Genomic DNA, 18,706 nt, shown 5'->3' on the forward strand with positions numbered 1-18,706 from the left:
TTAACATAAACATTGTGTCTTCCACAGATTATTAATCTTAACTTCAAGATTAAATTTATTAAATAATAATAAATGAAAAGATCATCGCTGAAATCACTCGTTTAGGCGATCAACGAGATTAGATGTCGGAAATTCTAAATAAATCATTTCGTCAAACATCGATAATTGGATTTCGAAAAAAAGATTTCGGTAAAAAGATTTCGATAATTAAAACGTGGGGGAAGCTTCTATTTTACTAAACCGGGTCTAATTTGCCGATTTTCAATTTCGAATGACGACAAATAACGGTGTGGTATTGCGGTTAAAGTGCCTACTTGTACGGAAATTACACTGGATAGGTATCAAACGAATCGGCTTTTTGCATGCAAATATCCAAACAGCTAGTGCAATGTTAATAATGCAGCCGAAATAAACGTCAAGAGCTGGTAATTTACGCTCGAGTTTGATTAAGAGATCCGTTCGTTTGCTCTTTCACGGCGTTGTTCGCCGCTTGTAAATGCGTTCGATCAGCGAACGTGTAATTCCATGTCGCAAGAGAGCAGAGGAAAAAAAGAAGTGAAAGATTCAAAGAGAACCGTGTTTGTTTTAAGTTTCTCCTTTTCCTTCTTCGATTTATGATCGTTTCTTAAGCGACGATTGGAAAAATCGCTTTGTCCGTCGAGTCAGTATAAATGTCAATGAACCAAAGGTCTCCGTTGTGTAATTTGCAAGCAGAATTTAACGATTTGAATCGTGTGGACGAGTAAACGTAAGAGGCAGTGCAACGGTTACGTAAAGGTAGACAAAGTAATTGCAAGTACGAACGTGTTCCTCGGTAGTTATTGCCTGCGAATAATCGATGGATATTTCTCACAGCAGAAGCGATAGGCACGCTTTGTAAATCTATTATGTTGTTAAGATATGCATTGAGTGGTGTGATTAACGTTACTTTTTGTATCTTCATATTCATTGAAATTGATCGGAATTCGAGCAGAATTCGAATATGAAATAACATAACCACGCGTAAAATCCGAAAGGATCCCATTTGCTTAAAAAAAAATGCTGCAATCCGGTCGGCAAAACCAATCTTTCAAACCTCCATAAACACATTTCATCGGGGATATTCGTCAGAATCTCGGCAATATTTTTCCTCGCCAGAAAATCCGTCAAATACCCCATCGAAATCAAAACCTGCTCTCGCAATCGTGAAAAAATAATTCCGTTCCGTTCGTATGGACTCTCGCCTCCTCCCCCCCCTTATTCCCCTCCCATCTTTAAAAAGTCACAGTCAAGATTTCTCCATCGGGCAAAGTACCGATGAACTCGCAAATAGTATTAGCGAAATCACTTGGAAAGAGCGCGGAAGGGGATTTTCCACGGTCGATCTCTTTCGTTCGAGGTTTCTTTCGGAACGAATTCGAACGTTTGCAGCAGACTCGTTGGCTCTCGACTTTTAGAGCCTAGCTATGGATCGAGGCCAATAAAATGCAGATAGTTAATCCTTAGCTTTCACCTTTGCCCTTTCATGCCTGAATTTCTCGATCGAAATTTATCTGAAAACGTCTCCGAATGGACACGGAAAAGCTGGAAAAGGAAAAAGCTAGGCTGTACACCGTTAGCGCGGGAACGGTTTGGCGGGTCGAGGGTCGGCCACCGAATACAACGACTGCCGGTTCCGCCGTTAATCGGTTTGATTCGCAGCGATGAATGCGCCGCAGCGACAAATTGCTAGGATCACGTTCGAACGCCGTCACGCTCCGCAAAATCCGCTTTGAAACGCGCGCCCGCGATCCACGAGGCAAAAGAGAATTGCGGTGTATCAGGTTGAAAGGAAGAGTGAGAAGCGTTCAGGTTTTAAAAAAAACCACGGAGAGCGGCGAGATGTGGGAGAAAAATCGACAAACAACCGCGTGACATCGATGGCGCGGAATTCGACTCATTTTTGACAAACTATTTTGCCTCGCTATTTCTCTCGCCGTCCTTTTTTCCATGGTCCTTTTTCGTCTTTCTTGCTTCTGTCTCCTTCCCTATTTTTTCTTTTTTTTTCTTTTTTTTTTTTGTATTTTTTCTGATTTGGGATTGGTTGGCCGAAGCATTGGAGTGAGACCTTTTCTCCGTGTTCGTAATTACAACTGCAACTATCGTGGGTTTGAATGCCGCAGTTTGAGGGAATTGGATTTTTTCCGTGTATTTAAATAAATAAATAAAAAAAAGAAAAAAAAAGAACGTTCTGGATGAATAAAAATTTTGCGTCCGATGGAAGAAAACTGATCAAATTTATTGATAATAGGATTTACCTTTCAAATAAATACTTGCGCATTTCTAATTCGAAGGATTTCAAGAAAATTATGCGAAGTTCGATAATTGTATATTCCCATGTAATATTCGACACTATGTAATTTCTTTTATCTCTCGAATCGCATTCTCTAGAATCGTCCGTATCGTACTCGCGTCTCCACTGAAAACCCAAAATTTCCAATAGGCCTGAAAATTCCCTTTTGGATACATCTCACCGCTTTGCCGCGCGTTTACTAGACGGTTCTCAAGCAAGAAGAATCGTAATGGAAAATGAAGAATTTTTTATTTTACGCGGCTTGTCTAGCGCGCGCACAAAGCCTTACGGTTCCCCTTTGAAATTTCACGTGCGACTTCCCTCTATGTGCAAAAGAAACGTCGGTAAAAAAAAGTATGGCCCGCGTATGTGTAATTCAGTCGCAACGAATGCTTGTAACGATTCCAAGGGCCGGATAGAATAACCGGCCTCGTTTCTGTGTTACTTCATGCGCGAACACCGTGTAACACGACACGACGCTGTTAAGAAGTTGTGTTTTCCAAGGACCATTTTCTTGCTTGGTACACCGGTTGTTCGTTGTTCGCATTAACGGCTAGAACGCTATCGCTTACAGACGCATTAACGTAGCGGCATTGTTCGGTGAATCCGTAGGTTTCTTCGTGTGTTTTCAAGCTTCTCCGTGCTGTCTTGGGATTTTTATCGGTCTGCAGCGATCTTCGAAAGCGTTGGTCTTTCTTGAAAGCTTTTGGGAAAGGAAACTTTGGGAATCGCGGGGAGAAAGTTAAGACGCGAGACGTCTCGGATTTCCAAGTTTTCGGATTTTTCAACGAATCACTTCTAAGGAATTGTTTTTTCTTTTTTTCCAACTCGTGATTTTTTTACACTCTCTTTAACATTTTCTTCTTCCTTTTACAGAGAACCTCTATCGTTTGTGTTGGAATTTCGTACGTGTATCTATTCCGGTTTCCGTAATACTCGCAGATTTGTTTAAAGAGAAGTAGCGAAAACTGACGGTAGTTTAAAATTTCGAACGTATTTTCATTTGAATCAACTGGTCAAATTAAGAGATCGTGGCCTTTTCATTTTTGAATTATCAAAGATTTTACGTTTGTTTTACTGTTTTCATTAATTTTGCCAACGTCGCTGAAGTATCAATTTCATTTGCTCGGAGACATTTACTAATGCGTAGAATTTCGTGGTATCATATTTTATGCAACGTAGTAGATTGATCGGTCCTATAGATACATTTTTTATATCCAGTAAATTCGGTTGCAACAGTTATACTCCGGTTTCCTTGCATAATTTATTTCACACACAGAACAAAGAAACAAATATTGCATTGGTATCTAACAAAACTATTCTCTCTTTCGGTCAAATTTCGATACATTCGATACTCCATGCAGAATTTTCACACGTTCGACAGTTTTTTATTTCGTAGTATGCGAACAAAGAGATTTGTTATCGATATTCAGGTTCGTATCAATTTTCTCTTTTAGCAAAAGTCCTATTTAAAAATGCTGGATAAATAGGCGTAATGAAATTTGCGAAAGTGAGTGGGATTTAGGAAGTGATAATTTATATTTGGTCGAATGTAGATCAATCTTCGTAAAGAGCAAAATTTACATCGTCATTAGAAGCCATGACACGTTATAATTAGCATTTCTCTTCGTCTCGGCGCGAACAACAAAAACCAAACACGTGATCTCGCGAACTTACCTTCACTTTCCAACTTATTGCTCGCCTTCTATCTGCTAATTTACATACTTCTCGCGTTACACCAACACGGTACATCGTCGATGCATCCCAGCAAGCTTTAGTGCATTAGCAACGCAATGGAGAAAGGAGAACCGTTCTCGTTTCCGCCTTGTTATGACGTCGAACACGGGCTCGCCTCTCCAATACGACGCCGCGATCGTTTCCTTCCAGTCGAGTATTTCTGATGCCACTTTTATCGTCCAGCATTCGACTACTTGAACCACTTGAACCAACGTAAGGTGTTTGGTTTGCCAGGAAGGTTGCCATATTTCTCCAGGTCAGAAACCTCGGCAACCTTATCTTTTATACAATAATTTATTACAATACGACTCAAAATTACCTTTTGGAAATACCAAGTTCATAACATGTCAAAAGTAGCCTTCCAGGCGATCGTGCTGTAAGCTTGCCCGACGAAAACCTCGCGTAATTGTTCGAACGATATATTTCGAAGGTAAAAAGGATATATTCCAATACTAAACAAAATTCGTAAGATTAAGTATATGTATATGTAATAATCTAGTTGCAACGAAAGTATGAACGCGAAAGATACCAGAAGTCGTTTCTTTATCGAGAATGTAGCCTCTAGTCGTATCTCTGCCGATACTGTAATCATCCTGAATCTCGGTCAATTACTCAAAACTCGCGCCTCGCATCGACATTCACCTCGTCACTGCTATTTCCTCGCCTTTCCCGCGATCGAACAGTTTGCATCGGCGTGAAATTATAAGCGAGTTCGTGCACGTGCATTGTACACGATGCCACGCGAAACTGCCGTTACGTTGGTCGTACTCGAAGGATGAAACTCGGTTCTTCCATTCTTCGTTGTACGCGCGAAGAAACTGTAGAAACGTGGAGCACTGGGCGAAATCAAGAAGGTCAGGCCGCTAGGCGGAATTACTTCCGTACGATCCTAATTCCCGTAGACGTACGTACATCCTCTTTCTCTCGTCACCCTTTCTCCTCGTCCTATGGCTTTCACGTTGTTACACCGCGAAGCTCGGTCAGAGTTTCGAGTTTTCACTGGCTTCGTCGTCCAACGACGTTTAATATCCGTACGCTGGATTCAAAAGCCTCTTTTCCGGCAGCTGAGCAGCAGACGCCATTGTTCAGCCACGCTCGACCTAAAGTCCCTTTTGCCCCGTGAGAGAGTTATTTATACGCTTAAAAATTAATCCGCCACGTTAAAAGTCGTGCTTCCGTTTACAGGGCTGCTTTCTCGCGATCTAGGCTAGTCGGCTACGTGGATGCTGTGTGTTATTTTCGGGGATGAATTGGGTTCCGTCGTTGAGCTTTCCTTAAGGAATCGAGGGCGAATAGAGTGCCTGGAATAGTGTACCTAGCTTGTTTGCTAGCTTGTCGCTGTTTTCGTACACAAAATTTGTTTCACGTATACGTGCACCAAGCGGAGGTAGTTTCGTGCAGCGTCGACAACTCCAAGGTCCTTTTATCGTAACATAGGCTGGAGTCAACTCTTAAGAAAATGATTCGTAGTATAAACGGAACTTGATAAAATGATGAAAATTGGTTCTCCGAAATGTGGCGATGAGCATGGATAAATCACAAAAAGAAAACTATAGTGGAACAACAAAACATTTTTTCTTTCCTTTATATACGCGTTTAACTTTGCTTCAGCAGTGCAGGCGATTAGCACAGTTAACGGTTCTACAGTTTCAGGTACAGCGTTGTAGATCCGAGGAATTGAAAAAGCTTCGGTAGACTTTGGCTAGAATCCAACAATTTGGTTATATCGTTAGACAGTTTAGGGATTTTAAAACGAAAAATTGTCCACGTGTCTGAAACGATTTTTCTGTATTTATGCAGTTGTTCTGTGGAGAATCGTTATTGGAACGGGGAAGTAGTAAAGTGTTCGTGCGTAGCATAAACGATCGCCATTCAAGATTAAACGTACATGCTCGCGAACGCAAGATTACAGGATATTGCTGCGTATTCCGCAGGCGAGTTACGCCGGCAGATATTTTATCTATGATAATTTATGACCGTTTAAATCTTAGAAATGAAATAGCGTTGGACGTTTTATGATTTTATCGCGCTACGAGTGTGGATAAGGATGCTTTATTTTTGGATCTAAGCGGTTCGTTTCTGACAACATCCATCTGTCGGCTGTTATAGCTACACGAATGTGTTATATTATATCCCGTGATTTATCACTGATATTGTTATACATGTTTTCTTATACCATACTGTTAATTTATAGATATCATAGATTTTCTACTTGGTTAAGCATAAACAAATGTATCTTATTAGTACAACGAATTGTATGTTTTGCTGTTCCAGGTTAAGGTGTTGTTCAGTGCGAGTTTACGAGACAATACTTTTCGCTTAAGTAAGGATTTGCCAACCAACCGCTGTGTGAATTTCTATAAGCAGTATCGGTGAGTGAATTTAAGTAGCAAAAAGTTATAATTCTCTCCTATTTTCCAGGCTCTTATATTTTTCTTCTTTCGTTGAACCTAAAAAAAAAAAGAACCGCAAAATAAGGGAAACCAACGATCCGTTAATTATTCCACGATTAATCGCTAACAATTTCCTCCACTTAGGTTACATCAAACAATACCAAAGTCTCGATGCATCGTTTTAATGCAAAGTATCGATACCCGCTTACTTCCAAACCATTTACCATTTCTCTCGTTTCAATGAATCAAATAATCAGTCCATTAATTCGCACGTGACCGAGTCGAGTAATGTCCATCGTGCTCGTTGGCTCCACGGCTGATAGAATCGTCCTGGCTCCCAGCAAGGAGCACGGACGGTTGAACGAAGGGGTGGCCTGATAACAAAACTCGTCTGGATGAGGGATATTAATGCTCGCGCGAAGACGGCTTTAATAAGTCCGCGACGTAATGAAAACCATTCATATAAAAGTTTCCTGCGCGAGGTGACGCTTTAATTGAACGCAGCCACGAAGAGGTCTCGGCACCCCTCCATCCCCCGAGGCTTCCTCTTTCTTGTGCCGAGCTGTAACAAGATGTCAGAGATTACCCTGGCTCGCTTTCCCTCTGCCACCGCCACTCTGCCTCTTTTCCTCTTTTCGACTTTTCTTTTCTCCAACGAATCCACCGGTTTTATCTTTCTCGTAGAAGTTTCCACGCGTTCTCTCCCTTTTCTCTTCGTTCTTACCTTCGGGTAGGCGACTTTCATTAAAAATTTTCTGTTGGTCGAGCCGATGGAGCCGTTTCCTCTGGAACGTTTCAATTGATATCGAGCCTACCATTCAGTCGGGAACAAAGGGTAAGAGAATCGCGGCCGGGGATGGGCCGACTTCATCGGCAAAATTGGGTTTTTCTTCTTCGAACAGCCAGAGCCCAGGCTATTAAAAAGGATCCTGCCTTTCAGATTGGAGGTGTAAATGCGGGTTTGATGGGAAATTGTTGATGGCCGAACAGCGACAATGAGAATGTTCGAGCGAAGCGTGCTTGCTGGTTTCAGGCTGGAAATAGGATGGCTATTATTATAGATGGCTATGTATATATAGCCACGATGGTTCTTTCAATTGATCGACAGTGTGTACAAAGTTATCGAAGATAGCTTTCTTTTTTCTCCAAAGTGTGATTGCGACAGGCGTTGATTTTTCAGTGTATGTTCGAAAAAGCGACGAGATCGTCGAGGACTTTTAAAAGCAAGTGAAACATTTACGAAACTTTCCTTTTTTTAATTACACGATTTTTTACCAGTTATTTGATAATATTCTTGCAAGTATTCTGTACCGAAAAGAACGCGAAATATCTATCCATTTTGATTTTTGGAATGGAACAAGTATTCGATCACTTTTCAAGAAATTAAGGAATATGGAACGCTTTTTCGTGAAATATTTCCACATATATTTCAATATATTTTTGCAAGATTAAATAATCTCTCTAACTTGACAGGTTTTTTATATTCTTGACTCGATTTGCTTGACAATTTCGACCGGTTTATGTTTCGATGTTTCTGTCAAAAGTAATCTTGGTACGTAGAGCGGAATTTAAACGTGATATTCCGCGGTAAGCGTCAGTTTTCGTTTCTCGTCGACAACATTTTCGCTGTTTAATTCCAGCATGGTCAAAAGTAACGGGCTTTAAGGAACAAGACAAATCCGCGAGACTTTTTCGCGAATATGTCCGTCTTTCGTACCTCGTGACGCTTTTACTTTCTGCTTGCGTCCCCTGTTTTCTTCTTGCCACGTTTCTCGTATCTTTATCAACTTTTTACGAGTTCCCTCTGCCCGCTTGTTTCCATAAACGGGGTTTGCCGATTTGTTACCGTTCCGGTCCTTTTCAGCGTCTTTTGTTTCCTGTTTTTTATCCTCCATTTTGGTCTTTCTTTCCTGGCAAATTTATCTAGGAGATAAATAGAAAACTCTGTGAGATTCGCGCGATACATTCAATTTAAATTTAATTTATTAAAACGATAATAAATATTTAAAGAGTTGTTTCCTTTAGGAAAGTAATATAATTTCTGGTTCGTGTCAATTTTAACTCGTATAAACTTATTTTATTATTACCCCGAGTAATAAATTCATATTTAAATATTTGATAAATGATCGTATAAATGTTGACGAAAAATATGATGTAATAAATAATTGCAAAATTAAAATATATTTTAAAAGGTCTTTGGCAGAACGAAACATTGGACGATGCAACGAGTATCGTTTCTTTGAGTGATTTTCATGCTCAATGTTAGAAATAGTGGCTGTCGTGACAGTTTTCGTAATTTGCTGGCTCGAGTTGGATAAGTTTTCACGATCGTTCCGCTCGATAGTTAAATGTTTGAATTTGTATAAACTTGACTGGTGCATTGGTAATCATTTGCACTTTAACACTTGCGGTGCATTCGTGTGCACATTCCGATAGTCCCTGTAATCAGTCGTATGTTTCGTCGTTATTTCCCGTGATACGTACATGAAACGCCCACCATGCGGAATATTAGTATTTGTCGACGACACGTGCTATCACCAATGGGACATTCGGTAACTTGCGTGTCCGTGAGTGATACGTTCGAAATTAACGAAGCATCGACTCGTGTTGATTTCTTTACTAGCGCCTCGTTTCGGAATAACGCACAACGTTTTTCACAATGCTACGTTATATTATTAATATTAATAATATAATATGTAGTAATAAAAGAAAATTTTTTTCGATCGGGATCTCGATTTCGATAAAATTGGATTCGAATCAGAACACTCTATCAACGGTCATAGGTTCGATTTTTTTCGGAAACGAATCCTTAAAAGCAAAACTTTTATTCTGCGATTATTTGTAGAGCACTTGCTCATAGAATGCTCTTACATCCCGTTGTAGTATAGTTACACAATCTATAGTTGAAAAATTACATATATACATTTCCAAACTCGATTCTTTCGAAAACGAGCCTCGAAACGAGAAACGTTTGCTCTACACTTTCTACTTATGTTTGCTTTAAAATACCATCGTATCCAATAGTAATACCATCATACAGTCTATAGTTATCCAAGTGCACGCGTGCTCGATGAATTTTCAAACTCAATTTCCTGCGCTACCCCCCTGAAAACAGAGTTTGAGTCGAAAAAACACTTTAGCCTCCTCCTTATTATTATTATGTAGAATAATTTGCTTTATATCAATCGTATAGAAATAGCCTGTATATAAAATTCACATGAAATTATTCTCGTGTTATAAAAAAAAAAAAAAAAATCTGAGCGTATTTCAACCCTGAAAAAGCTGGCTCGTGGATAGGTGGCGAAGCGTTACGCGGTTGCGTTCTCGCGGATACGTTACAAACAAAGGAGTTACCGCGAGAAATATGAAAAAGAAAAAGAAAAAAGAAACAGGAACGAGTTGACTCCGGCGTTGCAACAAGATTAAACGCATAGTAGTCGGTATGTGCGCCTTCTTTTATCATTACCGACCAAGGGTTAATTAAATTCTTGCCATGTATTTCATTAAAATGTCGAATAACAAATGCTGACGGTTTCGTGCGTGCCCAAGCAACTTTTTACAGGTAAACGAAATTTTCTGTAACGAGAGGAAAATTTCCGCGAAGGTTTGCGCACGGACAGAAGGGATGCCGTGTTACGAGGGTGACGTGACTTTCCGCCTGTTTTTTCGGACTCGGATGTTCCGTGCATCCTCAACCGTGTTTATTCGTTTAGCTTTGTCGGTTGAAACGGGTGCGAGATTTTAATCGGGCTTTCTGTAACCTCGCACGTAATTCTACTTCGTCCTTTTTAATTAGGAGAATGAAAATGGTTAATTGGGAGGTTTTCTGAGTTACCGTTACGAAAGCTCGTGTTTCGCGGAGTTAAGCTACTTCATATTTATTTTGTGAACGTTTGTGTGAAGTAATAGGGGCATAATTTAACGCATTAGTTTACCGTAATGAATTCATCGGTCTGCTTTAGCGTACGGTGTTACATAAAGTGTATTCTAAACTACGTAAAAGTTACCTTTTCAATTATTCGTTTATTTCAGATTATCAAATAAACTTCTGAACTATGAGTTTTGAGAAGGATGACATCCTTTCCAACAAACTTCTCCAAATTTATTTCGTAAAGAAACGTTCGAATTTATATTAACCAGTTGCTGAAATGTAAAGTTTCTTAATTACCAGAGTTTAAGAAAACGTAAGAAGAGGTAATATTTCTTGTATTTGTACTCTAATTGTGGCACTGTGAATTCCTCGCGTAACATTAACTCTTCTTAAGTTCGTTTAACTGTTGAGCCGTTTGTTGGATTTGGAATTCCATAAAGCTAAAACAGTCTCCTCTTCAAGTTTCCAAGGTTCGGTAACTTGGAGCATTAATAGCTTCATTTACGAAGAATCCCCGGCTGATGAAATTGCTGTTGTCTTAAGGGTATAGTTAAATATTTGTTAATGATTAAATAGCCTCCTACGTTATTACGTTGAAAGCTCATTTGCTCGCAGTCTGAATAACGGCCAGAGATATCAGTCTATTAAAGCTTTCTGCGTTTTTACTAAAAGTAATTCAATTTTCCTAATAGACGTTTACGTCGTGCGATACCTCCTTACGTAGAAATTAATCTATTATCATAGAGAAATGAAAATAATTATAAACATGGTATCGCGAGCCTCGTATGAATAAGAGTAGAAATCTAAAATATGAATTGAATACGAAGATCACAGGAAAAGAACGAGATAACGTTAATTGCTCCATGGATGTTCACGGTGTTGGTTCGCGTTATTTCCCTGTCACCATAGCTGATCGCAGTCTGGCTTATCTAAATAGTGCATCGTTCCCCCATGGACGTAGCATGGCTCCCGGAAGGGCCGTGTTTCTCCTCGCATGAAACATCATTATAGTGGCCAGGAAAATTCTCCGGCTCATATAGAATCAGTTAACATTGGCAACCGTATTATTCTTTCGCTGCTGGCCATATATCTCGGATCCATGTGCAGCTATGCAGAAGAGAAGGCATTCAACCGTGGTTCTCACGGCTGAAGACGTACCTTTTACCAATGGTTTTTGATGTGATTTATGTACATTTCGTTTGGTACGAAACGATCTATGAATTAGAGAAATAAGATGAATAATTTATTACCAGTCGAAAACTGAGTACTTAAAATCAATAGTATCGATCCTTGTTTATTATCAATTATGGAGTACGATGTTACTCTTGTCGGAAACTAATCACAATTATGATATTATGAATGAAAGGACATGTACAGGATATCAGTATAAATCAGTGTGAAATATAGTTTAAAATAATAATTATTATCATCGTTAAAATTTAAATGGCTTGAATGCATCTGATTGTTTGTGATTTATACTACTTTCCCTTTCGTATCTCGTAAACGGAGATAAATCTATGTATAGGGAACATAACATTTTTTGCTCGAAACATCCTCTCGAACAAGTTGGAAAAGTTTGTCGGTTGAGGTTTGAAACACCCTGTAGAAGACTATCCGGAGAAATTAGCTTAATTTTGAAATCTTCTCCACTGCTCCTCATGCAGAGAAGTTTTCCATTGCACACAATGATCCTCCTTCTTCTCGTATCACGTATCTCGTTTGCTTCAGGTTCGCACGAAACATTCCATTCTTTGCACTTGAAAGAAACGCTCTATATATAACTACACTATCGAAAACAATCTGCGAAAACTCTATTGCTGCTGTAGTTCCTCCATCGAATAGTCGGTAGTATCCCAAAAGTGTTTCTCTGGTAACGAGGATCCAAGAAAACTTGGCCAAAGCAGCCGGAAACTTCTTACGAACCTCAAACGAACCATAATCTTGTCCACCATCTCCCTGTCCAACTCGTCGCGATCAGGAAATTTCCGCGAGGTTACATATTTTTCCGAAACGTTGACCGAATTTCCGAAAAAGTTTCCCAGTAGAAATCGTCGAAGCGGCGACGTCGATGAGACGCGCTGCAACCAGGCGGAAATGGAGAAAAGTTGCGCCAACTGCAGATCCCGGTTCGTGTGCCGTTTCTGGTATCTCGTGTTTATTCGAAAAGTTTCCCAACTTTATGCAAATGCAACGCCCGACAACGCGGAGGAACGGCCACGAGGACTGGCGCGCTTCGTTACCGGGAATCGAGTCGAGTATTCCCTAACCCTTTTCTCTATCCTTCTCTTGCTTTTTCTCACTTACTCGAGGGTACACTTGCAATCTCCATTGTTTCGCGAAGGAAACAGGGGCCTGGGACGTGCTGAAACTTCTTCGGCATACTTTCCGCCGGATTAATTAATTGCCTCTTCCGCTTTACTTGCCCTGCAGTCGTTTTCAAGGGCTCTCTCAAGCTATTCGTCGACGGGGGTGAGTCGCGAATCAGCTTGGAAGAGGAACGAATCAGCCTAGACCAAGTTCGTTTTCGTTTTTCTTCTTTTACGCAAATTTTGTTCGCCTTCTTTCTGTCTCTCTCCCTCTCTCTCTCTCGCGCGCGCGTGCTTGCTCGCTCGCTCGCTCGCTCTCGTTGTTTGTTTCTTTTTCAATTGCTTCATGGAAGCAGGATGGATAACGTTTTAACTTCGACATTCGCGTAATAACGTCTTACGAGGGGGAAACGCGATAAATCGCTACCCACCCCGTGCTTGGGGAAAGTTTAATCGAACCGAACGATCGAAAGTATCGCGGAACTTGGATTTTCGGGTATTAACGCTTGCGTTAATTAAGCGGAAAATTGAATCGTGTCGCGTCCCAGGATAATTACGTCGGTATGAATTGCTACGAATGCCGAGGGGAATTTGTTTCCGATTGTTTGCGGAGATTTCGATTCCCAGGGCAATTTCGGAACAATTCTTTTCGAGTAGGAAGCCGGTACTTATGGGAACGTTGTTCTTTGTTTGCTCGAACCGTATTTAAAACCGTGAATTTTGTAACACGACGATCGTTGGCTTATTAAACATTTATTGAATTTATTCGGCGAATATATTTCTCCGTTTTGTTGACAACGTGACTCGTTTGCAAAAATTTTATTGTGTCATGAAGTTGTTAACGAGCTGATTTCCCGTTTACATATTTTTCGATGTGAAATTTATTTTCCAATTGTATGGATTTGAAATTCAGTTGGACCGATCATTTTTGACGAACAAACTCCTCTTTATTAAACTTTTGTCGTTTTTACCATTTTAAGCCATCCGAAACGTTTTAATCACGAAATTTGACGATGAAAAGAATCGTATATGAATTTTGATATAGAATTTTTGAGTCGTGGAAAATCGGAGGAAATCTTTTGACGTTCGCGTTATCCATATTTTAACCAGAGGTCTAAAGCATTTTGTAATTGTTATTTCTGTCCACGTGTTAATTTATGGAATTGCTTGGTATCTATATAGGTATTCATATTAATAGAATATGTGACGTGACGGTGAAAATAGTAATTTGAAATGGAAAGCAAAAATTAGTACGCATCGTCAGCGTGATCCTTGATTAGCAGAAAAGCATTCTTTCGTGGGAATGAATTTCTATAGGTCGCATCCTCCGACATCCTTTTTGTTTCATTCCATAAATAGCTATGAGAGTCTGTCTGGCATATGGAACGGCCAGACTACTGCGCAAAGTGCAGTCTGTAGAATAGTACAATGTAACCAGCGAGGTGTAACTCCTAGTGAGACGAATATTGCTCGTTTGGGCTGGTTTCGTTTCCACTATTTTTGCCTTCTCCACCTCCTGCACCATTATCCTTCCGGGATTCAACAAAAAATCAAAATAAAAGGAACTGCTTTGCATCGAACCAACCTAAGTCATTGTAATCGAACAATGGGCGAATAAAAAAGAAACTTCGTAAGCAACAACTGTAATAAAAGCTAGAATATCGATCCGAAATTTTAATTAATATTTTTCTCTTGTTATCTTTTTATTATCATCGATAACCAACAAGCTTTAATAGCAAGCAAAGTCCGCATTAATTATTTGCACTCGTTAATCTGTTATCCGTATCTTTCTCAATTAGAAATATTTATCACGTGTGCAATTAAAATCGATCGATAACGCACTTAAATTGCTTTTTCTTTATTCTACCTGTTTATTTTTGAATACTAGTGCGAATAATTCGCAAGAAATATATTTGTCTTTCTTCTTATACTTGTTCCACAAACTCCTATCGTTCAGCGAAAAAATTTAGGTTCCACGTCGATTTAATTCGTCTGTCACGGTTTTAAAATTAAGAATAACTCGAATTAAAAATTACTTTCAATAATATTTATTATTTATTAGTCGGTATTTATTTTGATCGATATTCGCGATGAGAATATACGAAGACCATCTTTCGCAAGAAATTTAGAAATATCGAAAGATCCAGAAGATAAAAGGAATAAATTATTTTTATTTCTATGACAAGCGTTTGAAGGAAAGAGAACATTTCCTTTTTTAAATCGTCGGCTGTTCTCGTTGTGGATTCGATCGTAGTATCTTAGATATTTTACAGTATATCGCTGGTACGGTAACGTTGCTTCGGAAATATTCTGTTTACTCTGGCGGATGCATGCGCATGGAACAGGGAATCGGATATTCTCAGAGTTTTTCCTCGCCGACATAAGCTGCATAAACCCGATGAGACTTTTGTTTACACGACATCGTCCCTGTATCGATGTCGAGAACGTCGTTTTAACATATGCTACGACTTTTACCTATGGAAATGGAAGCGGCTTGATACCAGCTTAAAATGTCACTTGTTTCTTTCCTTTCACCGATAAAAATCCGCAATTTCCGATACAAATTTCCTCCAATATTCCCTTACGCGATTTTCATGCAAATAATTTTTTCTTTTTTCCTGGACGATACGTTTGAAACATAGATCAACTGCGAACATAGTGAACTCGACGAAGCATTCTAATTGGCCATTCCAAAACTCTCGTGGCTAAAACACAGCCGTTCCACGATTAGCCACATGGTTCCCGGTTACGTGCGATGCGTATTCAAATATCGATGTAACCCTAGTCCTCGGCGCGTGTTCTCATCGTTCTGAAACATACCGAGCTCTGACAACCGCCACATGAAATTATGCCGTGTGCCGTGTGCGGTGCACGTTCGTCTCTGCAAACGGCTGCTTTATCCGCTCTTCTCCGTTTTTCTTGCTCGCGGCACGTCAGCGCAACAATGCGCACGCGTGCATCCAACCGGAAGCTGCAACAGAGGAGAGCGTATCCAGAAACAGCGGGATACGGTCCATGCCACGTCTGTCATGTCTATGCTCGTCGTATCTCGTGGACGTCTCCTTTTCCTCCAACTTGGACACAGATTTATACTCGCGTCGTTTCGTTGGACGCGACGGGAATACACTCGCGATTGATCCGCGCTTTTCATTATACTTCGTCACGATGTCGCTCAAAGATTCGCGCACGGATTAATTGTGCTGTGGTATCAGAAGCGTAATTCTTTTAGATCATAAAGCAAATCGCAAGGATTAAGGAGAAAAATATACAAGTTGTCGCTAGGTCATGGATATTCATGCAAATTCATGTTTTTTTTATTGCGAAAATTACTAAAAAAAACAAAAAGAAATGGAATCTAAGTTGAGGTTTCTTTCGCTTACTAAATATTCCAACAGGTAATACATTTTCGCGTGTTATGCGCAATTCAATGCTTTCCCGCGTTTCTAAATTTCCGCAAGATGCATAATGATGCAATTTAATTTGCGTTTTATATTCCCATTGCGTTTAGATGGGCGACGCTTGCAGCGTCTTTGGCGTGAAGGTAAATCCGCCCCACGATGACTACGTTTTATTCTCGATAATCTTACGATAATACAATTCTTGATAATCTATAAACCGTTTCAACCAATGGAAACCGAAAGACACCCAAAAGGGTAGTTAATTACTCGGCTATCGGAGCGTATCACGAACCAAGTACAAGCTTCCCTATTCTCAGCCCTTGTTTCTCGTTCCCCTCTCTTTGTTCACCATCGTCGCTAACGTGACAATCCAAACAACCGTAACTCGTTCAAGATAACACAACGAACACTCGTGGTTCTCGCGCAGTACGCGCATTACCAAATGCCCACTCGTCTCGAGTCCGCTTCTGGAAAAAACACGCGAGCGAATTAAAGCGACGAACACGAAGAGGGTGGGACAAAGACTCGCGTCGCTTAAAACGAGAGCTCGTCGCCGCAACGAAGACACGTGACGTAATACTAGTTTAACGCGCGGCGCGAGCACGTAGAAAAGAGAAACTCGACATAGTTTCAACGAGTTGAATTCGGTTTTAGCCTGTGCAGCGACGAGAGGAAGCGAGAGTTTACGCGGAGATGGCGGAATTCGCGCGCAGTTTCCGGCCCGCAAAGTGACCGAAGTCGAGTGCAGGGCAAAGCCGGCTGAGTGCAAGAACGTCGCGGAATATTTGGCGACTTGGAGTGCAGTTTAGGAACTCGAGTCAGCTCAGTTCTCGCGAAATGCTTCCGCCAACTAGAGCATCGCGCATGTACGTTTGACGAATTCGAGTGGATGCTTCGTTGAACTTATCTTGTCTCTTCGATTCATCTCTTTTCTCTCACTTTTTTGTTACGAGATACTTACTTTTGGGTTATTAAGTGGAACGAAGCTTGCAACGTTTCTATTGGCATTCTGACGTAGATCGGTATTAATTTTCGGAGGTAGAGGAATGATTTGCGAATAGACGCGTTGTTTTTTAGGCGGGTTCTATTTGCTAGATTTTATTATCAAACATACGTCGAATAATAAATATTTCAAAGAATTATTCCCGGCTTGCAGTTAGTTTTGCTTACGTTTTCTCGTCTAATTCAATCTACCGTAGAGCTTTGGTAACTAGGAGAATCGTAGCAGCATTCAGAGTCAATTTTGTAGATAGCCTGAATAAGCCATTTCAAAAAGTTCTTCCCTCTTTTTCGAATTATGCTTTGATGTTTTATCAGGGACAGGCTGATTCATATTCCTATTGATCCGTTTATACCTACGATCCGGTGGCACAAAAGCCAACGGTTTTTACAACGATAGGATTCTTGATTCAATATTCATATCGGTGAATTTAAAAAATGAAACGCCCGCCGTTAGAGTATGGCCTGATTCGGAATATTAAAAAAATTCATCAGCTGGAAATTTCTCGCCTGGTAATTTTACGTATAGGAAACTTTTTATACGAATCTTGGACCGTGTTAATTAATAGAAAGATATAGTAGATGGAAAGAATAATGTAAATACGAAATAATTCTTTCGCAAAGTTCTCGATTGTAAAGTGCGTGTAAAACTAGTATGAAATAATATAGAAGACTCTTCTTTGACGACGACGTTTTGATAATATTTTGTTGCGATAATTATTGCGATAATTCCTCGAGAAAGTTCATTACTGGAACGGATGTAAAGTAGATAAGAGGCTTACGGACTTTCGCTTGTTCTACTTCGCTGTCTGCCCCTGTTATCAGAATTACTTTGTTTTCTTGACGCCGTTATCGTTCTCGTTTACCGTTGTATATCGGAGATTTCTGAAAATTTTCTGCAGAAAGAGATTCGCGATAAGGTGAATCGTAGTGGTTCTCAACCTCCCCTTAAGTACGCGTAGAATCAAATGTAAAATTCAAAGATCTTAAAGTATCAACAAAAAAAATATATATAGTATGCAAGTATATAAATTACATTTTACGATAGTTTTAGTAAGTATCCATCTGTTTCCTTTTAGATTAACATTTTTCTTGTTACTTTTAAACGCGTTCGAACAGAATAAAACATTAAAAGGTACACGAGATAGAATCAAGTTAATGGAACGAACAGAATGTTTAATTTCGCGATGGTATCGAATGCAATGCGTTTTTTTTTTTCGATCGCCGAGGCAAATTCGAGCGACGATCGACAGCGAAACAGCCGTCGTAAATTCGACGAATTCGATTTCGCGTTCGAATCACGTTTGGGACCGTGGCTGTCTCGCGAGTAATCAAAACGGTTGACGTCGTGCCAACGACGAGCAGTCCCACCGCGATTCTTACCCGATTCCTCGTGTTTTTCGTCCGATCGTCAGGTGTCGTGGCTATCAAATTCTTCCCATGGAACACAATTTTGTTTCGCATCGAGTATCTCGTCCGTTCCCTCGTCGACGTGGCGTCACGTTCGCGAAATTACCGCGACGATCTCTCCGATGGAAAAGAAACGCCGTGAGAAGCCTGTGGGGAGGCGAGGCTTTTCAATTCCATTGCGAATCATTGGTTGAAAGTGGGTGCTTGGAGTTTGAGGCTTTAAGAAATGGACGAAGGTTTTACCGACTAAGAACTTTCATGGGGTGAGTTTGGTGGCTGAT

General features: G+C 40.2%; 1 protein-coding gene across 4 annotated transcripts in view; it reads left to right on the plus strand.

Annotated features, from left to right (window-relative positions):
* Positions 1-18,706, plus strand: part of LOC132911076 (putative polypeptide N-acetylgalactosaminyltransferase 9) — a 297,826-nt gene that overhangs the window by 172,639 nt on the left and 106,481 nt on the right. For all 4 annotated transcript variants that reach the window (XM_060967466.1, XM_060967462.1, XM_060967465.1 and 1 more), the window contains one exon: positions 6,323-6,420. The gene's annotated coding sequence lies outside the window, so the exon portion shown is untranslated. The remainder of the gene's footprint in view (positions 1-6,322; positions 6,421-18,706) is intronic.

The sequence above is a fragment of the Bombus pascuorum genome, chromosome 10 (genome assembly GCF_905332965.1).
Source record: "Bombus pascuorum chromosome 10, iyBomPasc1.1, whole genome shotgun sequence".
Taxonomy (NCBI): domain Eukaryota; kingdom Metazoa; phylum Arthropoda; class Insecta; order Hymenoptera; family Apidae; genus Bombus; species Bombus pascuorum.